This window comes from Bombina bombina, chromosome 3, assembly GCF_027579735.1.
Source record: "Bombina bombina isolate aBomBom1 chromosome 3, aBomBom1.pri, whole genome shotgun sequence".
Classification (NCBI taxonomy): domain Eukaryota; kingdom Metazoa; phylum Chordata; class Amphibia; order Anura; family Bombinatoridae; genus Bombina; species Bombina bombina.
Window position 1 is genome coordinate 1,222,715,475 of NC_069501.1, and position 16,120 is coordinate 1,222,731,594.

Here is a 16,120-nt window from a genome sequence, read left to right on the forward strand (position 1 = left end):
ACACCCACTGAAAGTGGCTTATAAACAGAGAGAGCAGACATCCCCCTTCCCCATAACCTGCACATGAAAAGACCCATTACACAAACAAGAGAAGCAGGAATCTGCAGACTTGAGTCTACATCTGTTACTTTGGGGCTTAGTTAGGAGTCTGAAAATCAGAACAATGTTATTAAAAAAGAAGCAAAACTATACATTGTTACAAAAACACTCCCAGCTGGGCTATTTAAATGGATCATCTACAAATTATTTTTGGAAATAAAAATCTATTGTACAGTGTCCCCTTAAGAGACAGAAAGCCCCTTGAGATTTTTGTAGAAATAACTTTGCAGTACTTTTTCATTATTTATTTTGCCCCCCTTTTCATAAATTTTAGCTCTGAAAAATTGAGCAATTTCTAATTCTCATAACATGAAACGCCCCCTGTTGACTTCTAAAGGCTAACTGCGCTACATATCTGTCTCTAATTGGCTGATAACTGATAACAACTGCAAAACAGTGTACTTTATACTCAATTTATGACAATGGCTAGCCTTGTTGTGTGCAGACTAAGGGGCATTTTTAGTAAGCTCTGTATGGAGCTTGAGGCCCCCTTTGTTTGAAACAGAAGTTATCAAGAAGTTATGAAGCAGCGGATTAAAGACTGTTGCTCCATAACTTGTCCGCCTGCTCTGAGGCCGCGGACAGAAATCAACCCGATCGAATTCGATCAGGTTGATTGACACCCCCTGCTAGCGGGCGATTGGCCGCGAATCTGCAGGGGGCGGCATTGCACCAGCAGTTCACAAGAACTGCTGGTGCAATGTTAAATGCCAACATCGTATGCTGTCTGCATTTATTGATGTGCGGCGGACATGATACGCTACTTCGTATCATGTCCACTCGCACATTGATAAATATGCCCCTAAAGCCTAGATTGGCTTTTAAAAAATAATTGCAGTTAAGTTAAGGTTTGGCTTATATGTTATTTTATAGAAAAACAATAAAAATGTATTGTAATTACAAAGTGTTTACTGCCCCTTTAAATCCATTTGATGGATATAAATGCACCATGTCACTGAGGTTGGACTGGTCATACACCCCCTTAACCTTTCTACCTTGTTTAGCCCTCCAGGTCTCAGTTTTTTTACTACAAAGGGCCAGAAGCTATATGTATAACTAGGTAATTTCTCCTTCTGATGTCTAAATGCTGTGCAAGAAAGGACACCGCACTGCAGGGTAATTTACTTGCACTGGGAGAATTTAAGTATCGTCTGTTCTTTTCACACAACATAAATGAGAGCAGACTTAGAAGTCTACAATGTTCACTGGTAATAAACAAAAGTATTCTCACTTTTTCTGCACCTAGTATAGAGATTAAAGGGACAGTCTACTAGAATTGTTATTGTTATTGTTTAAAAAGATAGATATTCCCTTTATTATCCATTCCCTAGTTTTGCATAACCAACACTGTTAGATTAATATACTTTTTACCTCTGTGATTACCTTGTAACTGAGCCTTTGCAGGTTGCCCCCTTATCTCAGTTCTTTTGACAGACTTGCATTTTAGCCAATCTGTCCCCTCTTATAAGTAACTCCACGGGCGTGAGCACAATGTTATCTATATGACACACATTAACGCCCTCTAGCTGTGAAAAAATGTCCAATGCATTCAAATAAGAGGCGGCCTTCAAGGGCTTAAAAATTAGCATATGAGCCTCTCTATGTTTAGCTTCCAACTAAGAATTACCAAGAGAACAAAGCACATTTGATGATAAAAGTAAACTGGAAAGTTGTTTAAAATTGCATGATCTGTATGAATCATGAAAGTTTATTTTTCACTAGACTGTCCCTTAAATCTTTATTTTTCAAATTTGTTGTGGTCTCTCCAAACCTCCAACACCACTAAGCCTTCAAATAATAGAAACAATTTAAGGTAATATTGAGTCCTATTTGGGACATGTAGGCAATAGATGCTGCTGAATTTTAACAGGTTTACAATTCTTTTAGACAAAAAAATTCCAACATGTGTAACTGTTGCAAACAGAGAGATAAGCAGTCTGCCAGGAACAAACAACAGCTTAGGAGCTTGTTTTATGGCCTAGTAACCACCCGGTAGTAGCTTCTTTTAGTCCAATTGTGCTTTTCACAGAGGAGAACTTTCCTTATGTATATTAGTCTGATCCCACCTAACAATATCAATCCAGCCCTGAAACAATTCTCCTCTGAACAAAGAGAACAGCAACCCCAGGTGATCGTTTCGGCTTCTTTTGGGCCTTGTCAGTGAGGTGCAGCCATAACTCTCTAAGCACATTGGGCAAGGAGTCCACATCTGGTTTCCCCATCACCGTTAGGGAGAATTTCCCTAGGGTCATAATACAAATACAAACAGAGAGATGCAATCTGCCAGGAACGAACAACAGCTCAGAGTCTCATTCTATGGCCCAGTTACCTCCTGGGAGTAGCTTCTTTTAGCCCAATTGTGCTTTTCACAGAGAAAAACTTCCCTGAAGAATATCAGTCTGATCCCAAGGTCAGTCCAGCCTGTAACTGTATAAAAATATGAACATTTTAGATTTCACCTAAGCAGCTGGAGTAATTCTAATCTCTCCCCAATGTGACCACTGACAGCTTATTTTAGAGAAAAGCTCATCTATTTATCCCAAACACCCCTCCGGAAATCAGTTTATAATATTATTAAGTCCCATTCTCACAACATTATAGCAACTGATTTCTTTCTTTTATGCTTTAATTTTGTCAAAGTTCCGCAGCGAGAGCATGAGGCGTGTCTGTCTTGCAGTATACGTGTCATAAATCGATTTCATTGTATCTATATTGCAGATGCTTTTGCTGGAGGCCCTACCATCCTAAAGAATTGCTGTGACACAAATAGTACAAATGGTTTCCAGACCATCCCTCTTTGGTAATTTGTGATGTATGTGAGTTTATGCCACCAAATAACTCCCTCTAGGCCTTTTGTGTTACCTTGCATTGCATATTAGCAGAGATAGAACTTAAAAAGACGACGGGATCCCTTCAGTCTTCAGATCATCCTCGGTGCAATGCAAAAATCTAAGTAACTAGAATTATTTTCTTCTTAAAGCAATATTCTAATGTCAAAATGACATTTAAACATACCTCATTTACATTACTGGCCCTAGATTACTAGGCTCCACAAAGACGTTTAACCCCTTCATGATGGCTGCCGTGCCCGGTACATCGGCTGTCATAAGGCGCTTCCTGCACTTTAAAGGGACATAAACCACAACATTTTTCTTTCTTGATTCAGTTAGAACATACAATTTTAATCAATATTCCAATGAACTTCTATTATCAATCTTACTTCATTCTCTTGGTATCCTTTGTTGAAATGCACATATATGCCTCTTTTCATTGGCTCCCACAATGTGTTCAGTTAGCTCACAGTAGTGAATTGCTGCTGTCTTTTCAAATTATAACAATAAAATACAGCAATTTTAATAATAGAAGTAAATTGGAAAATTGCTTAGATCATAAAAAAAAATTGCGGTTTCATATCCCTTTAAGAGAGCAGGTTTTGGCCAGAGTGGCAAAACCACGCTATTTACATATGAGCCATGCGCTAAGGTGAAATCTAAAATGTTCTGTCATTCATATTCTTATTAACGACCAATTAAACTTGTTTGAAATTTTTTGTCTATAAAAAGTAGGGATGTGCATTTGGAGTATTCGGGTGAAAACAAATGCAGAAGATGGCGGCCACAAGCCGTATTTATTCTTGTGAAAGTGCCACACACTAAGATCTGTGCAAATTATAGTGTGTTGCGCTTTAACAAGAATAAATCCGGCTCTAAAAATTGCCGAATGGGTTTTATGGCCGCAACCTTTGGCATTTGTTTTCACCCGAATACTCTGAATGCACATCCCTAATAAAAAGGTAAAGCTGTTTAGATTCAGCAGTATCTATTCGGCCTACATGTCACAAAATGATACAATGTTATCTCAAAGGGACACTAAATTATTTGTAATTACAGTATATACATATAAGTATTTTAGGACTGGTTGATGTCAGTCACATGATACAGAGTGCAGGTAAAATAGAAGTAACTTTTACATTTGCCAAAAAAACCCCCAACAAATTACATTGCTGATTATGCAATTCTACTGTATTTGATGGTCCTGTAATTGTACTGTAAATTGTCTGGCTTGGTCCATACTTCACACTTACAGTTTAGAGCAGAGGGCAAACTAATTTACTGCTGTCCTTAGTGAGGTTCAGGACCGTCTTTAACACAGGGCAAAAGGGGCAGCTGCCCTGGGCCCAGTCTCTGTTGAGGGGCCCAAAAGTTCATACCAGACTGCTGATGTGACATGGGGAACACACACATTCAGTCCTAATACTGTCACAGTCAAAAGTACTCTGCTTATATTTTTTTTAAAAAACTGTGCCAGACCGTGCCGGTGTCATGTGACATGCCAAGCTAGTGCCATGTGCTGTTTTAGATGTGCACTGTGCAGCACTGAATGCAAAGCCCTAACTCGGCATCCAGCCATTCCCACTGCATCATAAAAGGTCCTACTGGGGTTACCACTGTTACCAGGTAACTGCTCTGGTGGTGGGGATTGTTTCTGGGTAGGGCTGACTGTAGGCGCATGCAGCAGAAAGCTGGAGCGGCAGGCACATGAGGATTTGAGCATCTCTGCAGCTGCATACTCTGCTCTCTTCAGTCTTGAGGCTGTGTGACTCATCTCACACTGTATCCATGCAGCCTTGGACAGACAGCATCCAGTCTACTGGTCCCCTTAGCCCTGCTCTTTCTGCTGTGGCCCTAAGATCAACTAACTGAAGTTTGTTAGGAGAATAGTGCTTTGTAGAAAGGTGTCAATGGGAAGAATAAGTAAGTGCACACACGCCCCTCCCCATGCAGCATTGTCTAGTTCAGGGTGAGAGGGAACTTGTTCCTAGCAAAGAAGCGACATGTGCTGGTGTGGCTGATGTATAGCGTCATGCTGATACTTCACACATTAATGTAAGTTTTATTTTTATAGTTTTTATTTTCTCTCTGTCTCAGATTTTACAGCTTCCCATAGCAGTTCTGCTGTTCCAGTCAGTAAACTTATATTTGTCTGCACCTCCATGCTTCCTCCTTTCCCTTGCTTTGCTCCTGTTGGCTGCCCTAAATCTCTTTAACCAGCTAACCTCACACCAGAATCACATTCAAAAGAATATTAAATGAATCCACAGTGGAGGAATTTATATATTTATTTACTTATTAGTACTGCTTAGGTCCAGTTTCACATATTGCATTTTTTTTTTTTTTAAATGATTAGCCCAGCAGTGGATGATCCACCGCTGGGCTAATAATAATTAAAAAAAAATTGATTTAGTTGTTTTTTGGGATGTTGGGATGGAGATCAAAATTGCATGGGGTGGGGGGCCCCAAGAAAATTTTTGCCCAGGGTCCAATCAATATTAAAGACGGCCCTGGTGAGGTTCAAGGGAAATAAGATAAACTTATTCGCAAAATTGTTTTATTCTTGTTTGTGAAACAATGCAAAATGTGCTTAGAAAGTTACAGTTTTAAATACTTATTTGTAATATTTTGTATGCAGATCTTTTCTATTTCACTGCTTAATTGCTGACATAAACTGTTCATATACAAATTCTTCAAAGCTACCAAGTGGTATAAAATGAGTTGGTTTGTAGCAGCTGCTAAACAAATTCTTGTAGTGCACTGAGAAGAAAGAGGTGAACTGATCAGCGAGAACAAAACATCTATTGAGAATATATTGTGCGGTTACATTTCAGCCTGACACAGAGGACGTAATCTCTATGATACTGTCACCATAAGCATACAGCATCCTAGTTCTTGTGCTAGAAATTTGACTGGAGGGAGCAAGCTAAAGTGGCAATTCAATTTTCTATAACATTTTGTGTGACATGTTGCATGGTTCAGAAATATGACCCTGCAAAGTGCTACACAGTAATTGCTTCATCAGTGAATAAGCTCTTTTATATCTGTCACTAACTGGCTAAAGTAAAGATAAAAGAAACATATTAAAGGCGCTTTCTTAGGAAAGTGTCCCTAGAATTCAAAGCAATGCAAAGAAATAAAAATGATAATTTTAAATGCATTTTAAACATTTATTTTTTTAGGCAGATATTTGACAATACAATGCTTAATTGCTGATTTACAGTATATGCATATAACAAAATTAACTTTAAACATACAATAAAGCCTTTGTGAATTAAACATCTTTCAGTTTTATTTCTGTTTTCAAACTTGCTTTGTTTTCTTGGTAAGAAACAACATCAAACCCTCACACCCCTGAAACCCAGCCGTTCTCCCACCCCTCCTATTAACAGAACTTTCTGTTCTTTTCTCCTGTAACAGAGGAATAATTATTCTATCTTCTGCTCATCTCACAACCTGTCTACTTGACCCTATTCCTTCATGACTTCTTCCCTCTCTCTCTGCTTCTTTATCCGCTGCCTAACTCATCTCTTTACCCAGTCTTTTGCCACGTTCACATTTCCTCATACATATAAGGATGCGTCAATCACACCAATTGCTTGACCCCTTCACCCCTTCTAACTATCAGCTGGTCTCCTTACTTCCCTTTGCCTCCAAATGATTGGAACGACTAGTTTATAATTGCCTAAGTCAATTTCTCTCCTTTCTTGATTCCATACAGTTTGGTTTACGCCCTAAATACTCAACAGAAATTGCTCTTACTAAAGTAATAAATGATCTGCTATCAGCTAAAGCAAACGGACACTGCTCCTTACTAATCCTTTTCAATCAATCTGCTGCTTTTAACACAGTTGACCATCCTCTCCTTTTTACAAATCCTACATTAATTTGGCATCAGAGACCCAGCCCTCTCCTGGTTTGATTCCTATCTCTCAAACAGCTTGTACTCTCTTGAACTGCTTTGACTCACTGCTACAACTACAATCCACGTGGCAAGTTACCCCAAACCTTAAGTCTCTGCACCCTCAACCTGTAGACTGTAATTTTTTGGAGAAGAGCCCTGCTCCTCCTGTTCTAGATTTGTTTTGTTTTTGTATCTTATCACAAATCTTTGTCATTGTTTACCCCTATCTCTGTAGTCTGTACCCAGTGCTACGGAATGTTGAGGCGCTATACAAATAAATGATAATAATAATAATAATAAGATCTACTACTGGTTGGTAGCTGAACACATCTGGTGAGCCAATGACAACAGGCATATGTGTGCAGCCACCAATTACCAACTAGCTCCCAGCAGTGCATCATTACTCCTGATATGGATACTTCCTTAAAGGGACAGGGAACCCAAATTTTTTATTTCGTGATTCAGAAAGAGCATAAGATTTTAAACAACTTTCCAATTTACTTCTATTATTTAGTTTGCTTCCTTCTCTTGTTATCCTTTGCTGAAAGTTTTATCTAGGTAAGCTCAGGAGCTGCAAAGAACCTAGGTTCTAGCTGCTGATTGGTGGCTGCATAGATATATTGATTGTCATTGGCTTACCCATGTGTTCAGTTAGAAACCAGTAGTGCATTGCTGCTCCTTCAAGAGAATGAAGCAAAGTTGATAATAGAAGTAAACTGGAAAGTTGTCTAAAATGGTATGTTCTACCTAAATCATTTAAGAAAACGTGTTTCCCCTTACTACGTATGTTCCAAATGACTTGCTATACATACGGCAGAATATTAAACATATGGTTAATGTTTATTTTTGTATTTGAAATAGCTGTTACAAAAATGTCTGTCTTTGTCCTACACCCCACTGGGAGAGGAATCAGTGCTTTTGTCTCTGGTTTACATAGCTTTTCTACAGATAATAAGTTTGTATTCATATTTCAGTGTAGGTGGTGGTTTCTGCAGGGAAAAACATCAATTTCAAATAACAAAAAAGCTAAAGGAGCTTGTACAAATACACTAAATGGTCAAATTGTATAGATATTTTTTAAGGGATGTATATAATATAGATAAAGTGTGTTTTTATTTTTTAGGGTTGTAATCATCCTCTTTGGAATTTTTGGAGTAAATTAGCAGAGAGTGACATGTTTAGTAGTCATTGATTAACGATAGTATAACACTATTTGATAATACGCTATGTGCTATGTTTCACTTCGCTACTACTATACACTGTTGTGCATCTCTTATTGCTGATCATACAGCATAGCACCCTTTGAGATGATGGATGCTACAAGTTGTGTAAAACACTTCTGTGTACATGTTGCTATGGCAACGGGGTGGAAGCTGATTGGTGATGACGCGTCACGCTAACGTTGTGGCGTGGTGACGTCACCAGGGGATAAGATTGTGGAGTTAATGGGTTTTAGCAAGCATATAAGGCAGGTGAGGGTACAATGGGTTATGTGTTCTTTGGGTTCTGTTTTTTGGGAACCAATCTTATGACATTTGATAAAGATGTAAGATTACACCGAAACGTTGTCTTTTTATTGATGAATTGAAATAAATGTTACATTCTATGAAGACCAGTGAGTGCATTTTTGTGATGGGACTTTGGATTTGTTTTTAAAGTGTGCCCTGGCAGTTAAAATAAATTTGTAAGACTGTGCTTATTCTTCCTTGGGGATCTATATATATATATATATATATATATATATATATATATATATATATATATATATATATATATATATATATATATACACTTTCACCGGCCACTTTATTAGGTACACATGTTCAATTGCTTGGTAACACAAATTGCTAATCAGCCAATCACATGCTCAATGCATTTATGCATCTAGACATGGTGAAGACAACTTGCTGAAGTTCAAACCGAGCATCAGAATGGGGAAGAAAGGGGATTTAAGTGACTTTGAATGTGGCATGGTTGTTGGTGCCATATGGGCTGGTCTGAGTATTTAAAAAACTGCTAATCTATTGGGATTTTCACACACAACCATCTCTAGGGTTTCCAGAGAATGGTCCGAAAAAGAGAAAATATCCAGTGAGCAGCAGTTGTTAGGACGAAAATGCCTTGTTGATGTCCGAGGTCAGAGGAGAATGGGCAGACTGGTTCAAAATGATAGCAAGGCAACAGTAATTTAAATAACCACTCGTTACAACCAAGGTATGCAGAATACCATCTCTGAATGCACAACATGTTGAACCTTGAAGCAGATGGGCTACAGCAGCAGAAGACCACACCGGGTGCCACTCCTGTCAGCTATGAACAGGAAACTGAGGCTACAATTTGCACAGGCTCACCAAAATTGGACAATAGAAGATTGGAAAAACCTTGCCTGGCTTGATGAGTCTCGATTTCAGCTGCTACATTCAGATGGTAGGGTCAGAATTTGGAGTAAACAACATAAAAGCATAGATCAATCCTGCCTTGTATCAACAGTTCAGGCTGGTGGTGGTGGTATAATGGTGTGGGGGATATTTTCTTGGCACACTTTGGGCCCCTTAGAATTAATTGAGCATTAGTTATGATTACAGTGTACCCATCTTCTGATGGCTACTTCCAGCAGGATAATGCACCATGTCACAAAGCTCAAATCATCTCAAACTGGTTTCTTGAACATAGCAATGAGTTCACTGTACTCCAATGTCCTCCACAGTCACCAGATCTCAATCCAATAGAGCACCTTTGGGAGGTGATGGAATGGTAGATTTGCATCATGGATGTGCAGCCGACAAATCTGCAGCAAATGCATGATGCTATCATGTCAATATGGACCAAAATCTCAGAGGAATGTTTCCAACACCTTGTTGAATCTATGTCATGAAAAATTAAGGCAATTCTGAAGGCAAAAGGGGGTCCAACCTGGTATTAGCAAGGTGTACCTAATAAAGTGGCCGGTGAGTGTATATATATATACTGTACATATTATTTGCAAAAATCCAGTGAACACTGGATAAGTGTGTACATAATTAGCACTCTACAACACTAGGTTAACATTTTCAAATTTGAGAAAAAAAGATAATCATTCCCAGAATAAAATAAGCTAAAAAATAAAATTACACACATAAAAACACAATGGAGCTGCAATGATGCAATATCGGAATAAGTTTATTATTACTATTTCCCTGAGTGGAGTAAAGTATTATAGATCCCTAGCAATATATGGTTAATATAATAAGGTAAGTACTATAATGTCAGGGTCGTGTTTGGGAAATAAAGTAAATCACAGACTGAGATAGATACTCTCAGTTATTAAGCCACAATATCTTGCAGTTCATAAGAGGTTAATATGAAACTGATTTCAGACACTTAACATGTATCTCTGATTATAGGTTACTATTATTCACACTGTATAAATTAAAGAGCCAAATGTGGAGACAATACTATAATGAAACAATTGTGGGAAATAAAGTGAGTTACAAACTGTGATAGATACACTAGGTTGTTATGAACCGAAAGATATTGTGGCCTAACAACCTAATGTATCTATCACAGTTTGTAACTCACTTTATTTCCCACAATTGTTTCATTATAGTATTGTCTCCACATTTAGCTCTTTAATTTATACAGTGTGAATAATAGTAACCTATAATCAGAGATACATGTTAAGTTTCTGAAATCAGTTTTATATTAACCTCTTATGAACCGAAAGATATTGTGGCCTAAGAGGTTAATATGAAAAGTGATTTGACAGACTTAACATGTATCCCTGGTTACTAGAAACTGTTTTTCCCACTATGTTAGAGAGGTAAAATGTAATGTGCCAGATACGGAAACAACACTATACTGAAATAATTGTGGTAAATACACAGTTGCAAAATGGAATGTTTCATTCAGTACATAACTTCAATCTAAGTGAGATTTGTTGTTCGCATCAATATTGCTGGTTCTCAGCAGGAGGCTCATGATATGAATACTGCAACCGATTATAAAGGGACATGAAACCCAAAAATTATCTTTAATGAATCAGATAGAGAATACAATTTTAAACAACTGTCTAATTTACTTCTATTATCTAATTTGTTTTATTCTCTTGGTATCATTTGTTGAAGGAGCAGCAATGGACTACTGGTTTCTAACTGAACACATGGGTGAGCTAATGAAAATCAGTATATACTGTATATGCAGCAACCAATCAGCAGCTAGAACCTAGGTTCTTTGCTGCTCCTAAGATTGCCTAGATAAATCATTTACTGATACACTTATATAATTCATGTACCAATGTCATCATCGTAGGTCCATATAAAGATAAGCACTATTTTTCACATGGTCACATATACACCATTAAAACACAGCTCTGAAATTTAGCAATGTTTTCTATTAAAACGTATCCCCTTAATCTAAAGTTTTATTAACAAATACGATTGTTCCATTTGTTGTTCAGTAACACATTTACACCATCATAAGAATTGTCATCCAGTGGTGATATTGCTACTTAAGTTACCTGACAACCACTCTTAAAATGTTCTGATACTTTGGAGTATTACGTAGGTACATCCACGCCCATTTGCGGACCAATCAGTAAGCGCTACATATCTAATGTCATAAGATCACCAGCCTATTAAAAGACGTAAACCTTTGATAAAGCCTATGGCCGAAACATGTCAGGGGGAGTGAGGACGAGGAGTTTTTCTTTTTAACTAGCAATTGGTGCTAAAGTAATGCTTTAGTATTGCCGAACAATACTTACCCCATTATGCATGTTGTTGTGGCAGACAAATTGTGTCGTCTGTAATTGAAGTTAAATACGGCTTGATTTAGGATTGCTTGTTTGGGATTCCTGTTGATTATTTATATTCACCTAAGAGGATTAACCCTTAATATCCAAACTAACAATGCGCTATATATTCAGCAAAAATTATATAAAATAGCCGGAAACCTTATTTCAATCTAGATTTCCTACTTAATTATTAACAGGTAGATTACGAGTTTTGCTTAACGGCTTTTAACACTGAAAAAATGGCAATTTCAGCGCAATGGCAGTAATGCACTTATACCGTGTCGGTATTGCTGTATCGCAAGCATTTTAGCCTGTAATGCAACGTCCATTCCGCACTCAAAAAAATGAAGTTAGAGTGTGGGATTTCCATAGCGCCAGTATTACTGGTTGTGCGGTCCGGCTAGCATGCTTGCGTTACAGCCTATACCGACACGATCCATACCGCCATCTGAGAGCAGTAGTTATGAGTTTTGTGTAACAAAAATGTTTTACAAAACTCATAACTAAAATGTTACAAAGTACACTAACACCCATAAACTACCTATTAACCCTTAAACCGCCGCCCTCCTGCATCGCAAACACTATATTAAACTTATTAACCCCTAATCTGCCACCTTCCCACATCACAACTATTAAATACATTTACTAACCCCTAATCTGCCATCCCCGACATCACCAACACTATAATAAAGCTATTAACCAGTAATCCGCCTCTCCCCGACATCGCCGACACTATAATAAAGTTATTACCCCTAAAACTCCGGCCTCCCACATCGCCGCCACTAAATAAACCTTTTAACCCCTAAACCTCCGGCCTCCCACATCACCGCAACAAAATAAACCTATTAACCCCTAAAACGCGGCCACCCACATCGCAAAACACTAAATTAAACTATTAACACTACGAGAAAAGTTAAAAATCTAAAATTACAAACAATAATAAACAATAAATTATGAAAAATAAAAACACTAAGCTTACAAAAAATAATAAACGAAATTATCAAAAATAAAAACAATTACACCTAATCTAATAGCCCTATTAGACCTAAAAGTCAAAGTCCCCCCAACAGTAAAACCCACCACCCAACCAACCCCCCAAAATAAAAACTAACTCTAAAAAAAACCTAAGCTACTCATTGCCCCTAAAAGGGCATTCAGCTCTTTTTCATTGCCCTTAAAGGGACACTGAAGCCAAATTTTTTTATTTTGTGATACAGATAGATCATGCAATTTTAAGCAACTTTCTAATTTATTCCTATTAGAAAGTTGCCAATAAACAAGTGCAGTCCAGGGTACTAAACCAAAAATTGTCTGGCTCCTTAGCTTAGATGCCTTCCTTTTCAAATAAAAATAGCAAGAGAATGAAGAAAAATTGATAAAAGGAGTAAATTATTATTTTGTTTTAGTATTATTATATTTCCCAAACATGACACTGACATTATAGTGCTTACCTTATTATATTAATCATATATTACTAGGGATCTATAATACTTTACTCCACTCTGGGAAATAGTAGTAATAAACTTATTCCGATATTGCATCATTGCAGCTCCATTGTGTTTTTATGTGTGTTATTTTATTTTTTATCTTAATATATTAAAAGTTAAGTTTTACCCCTTTATTCGGGGAATGATTATCTTTTTGTCAACTTTGAAAATTTTAACCTAGTGTTGTAGAGTGCTAATTATGTACACACTTCTCCAGTGTTCACTGAATTTTTACAAATACTATTACTTCATGTGTACAGCATCTCTTCCTCTACAGTAAATAATTACAGACAATACCATTATATGTATTAATTCATATTATTGATCTAGGAAACAACACTTGTAGTGACATCGCTTTTTCTCTTTTGTTTTAGTATATAAATATATATATATATATATAAAAGAACATAAAAACAATATATAAACTTGCTTAAATCTCAATATAAGGAATAACAAAATACAAAAACAAATGTGATGATGCACAAAAAAGGATAAATGTCCCAGGTAATCATGGTGGTAATGCTCAGCAGGTGAACCTCAGGGAAAAAAGAGAAACACATATAGTGAAGTTCTGTGGTTATGTGTAATTTACAGCAGAACCTAGAAAGGTACTCACATTGGCTAGAGATTCCAAATCAAGCTCTAGATAGATAGGCACAGGAAGCTCCTAATAGGAAGCAAGGCAAAGAAGGATATTCCAGCTCCAAAGGATGAATCAGAAGTGGTTAAAAAGTATAACAAATTTATTAAAAACAAGTCACAGGGCATATAATGAGACTGTCCCAATCACAGACTACTACAAGCAAAAGAATCCTTGAAAAACCAAGCTGTGATTAGTGAAACGTACATTGGAGTAGTGACGCCACAAAAAGAGGTGGAGCCTTGTTCCTTACCGGACTAACAGAGCATTCATTGGACATTGTGATACACACAGTCTTTTGCTTGTAGTAGTCTATGATTGGGACAGTCTTATTATATGCCTTGTTACTTGTTTTTAATACATTTGTTATACTTTTTAACCACTTCTGATTCATTCTTTGGAGCTGGAACATCTTTCTTTGCCTTGCCTCCTATTAGGAACTTCCTGTGCCTATCTATCTAGAGCTTGATTTTGAATCTCTAGACAATGTGAGTACCTTTCTAGGTTCTGCTGTAAATTTCACATAACCACAGAACTTCACTATATGTGTTTCTTCTTTTTTCACTGAGGTTCACCTGCTGAGCATTACCACCGTGATTATCTGGGACTTTTATCCTTTTTTGTGCACCATCATTTGTTTTTGTAAATATATATATATATATATATATATATATATATATATATATATATATATATATATATATATATATATATATATATATATATATATATATATGATGTTTTTTGGGTAATATATATATATATCTATAAATATATATGATTATATTTAGGTAAAGTATATACAGATAGATATATCACGTTGATTGGAGTAGCCGTGTTAGTCCAGAGATTTAGATATAAAAAAAAGAGTATTGCATTGAGCAATGATATATAACTTTATGTTAGTATATGCTCTGGTATAACCATATATTTCCCCTGCCTGTTATCTTTTACTGATACTATCTGCCTGTCTCCTAAACCCCCATAATAATTTTCTACACCCCCTCCTCCCCCTGCATTCAGACCTCTGTAACACTTTTTGTCTTTTTATTTCAAAAAGTTTTTTATTGAAGGTTTTGCATGATACAAACAAATTGAACAATATGGCAAATATATATTACATTATATATCAATGATTATTTGAACAACATCATCACAAAAGACATGTGGTATAACAATTGCCAAGTTATAAATGAAAACCTCCTTTTCTTTCCGTCATTCAACTATCATATCAAGAGTAACTGTTATTCCAGGCTATCGTGTCAAACACATTCTGAGGAAAAATTGAAGCTACTCGATAGACCCAATTTATTATACGCTACTTAAAAACTGGTGGATCTAGTTAATCCAATTTTCTCTTTCCTTCACCTTCTTTTCATGTACAGCTAACAAGGAAGAGGAGGGGAATAGGGAGGGATGGAAGGGTAAAGGGGGGGGAGAGAGAGAGAAAGAGAAAAGGAAGAAAAAAAAAAAAAAAGGGAAAGGGAAGGGGGGAAGTATTGCAGCACTGTCAGATACTAGTTCAAGCATAGTCTATCCATCTATTCCAAATGGCAAAATATAAGTCCAGATTGTTCAAGGATCTGAATACGTACTCCTCCATATTTTTAAGATAATCTACTATATCCCTTACTGTCTTTAGTGACGGAGGGGACGATTGTTTCCAATCTCTGGCTATAGCCAATTTTGTAGCAATGAGTATATACGAAATTAGGGCTCTATCAGGTTCAGAGAAAGTCAAATCGCCCTGATGCAGGAGACCCATGGCCGGATGTAGAGGAATAGGCAGTCCCAGGTTACGAAGCAACACCGATACGCTTCTCCAAAGGCTAGATATTCTGGGGCATTCCCACCAAATGTGGATATGTGTACCAAGATTTCCACAGTTCCTCCAGCATAGAGGGGAGGCAGATCTATAGTACTTATTTAAAGTTATCGGGACAAGATGCCACCTGGTGACTATTTTGTAGTATAGTTCCCATAATGTCGCACAGCGTAGATATTTTTTGGTCCTTATTATCTCTCTAAACCAGATGTCAGTCTCAATATCTACTCCAATCTCTCTCTCCCATGCTCTGAACTGGTTAAGTTTGACTGGGTCTGTTGGGGAGATCAATAGGCTATAATGGAACGACAGGGCTCCCTTGTATGGCTTGTTAGTTTTCCATCTCTGTTCCCACTTTGTAAGTTCCCTAGTTTTTTGACCAATCAGGCCCCAAGACCTTAGGATGCTGATTAGTCTGAGGTATGCGAAATATAGTGAGTCAGGTAGAGAGAACCTCTGTCCGGCTTCCTCGAAAGAAATCGCTGTGTTATCTCTAAAGAGGGCTGTAATTGGGAGATCTGCAGTCTCCGCCCATGTTCTAATGTGAGTCTGGGAAAGCGAGA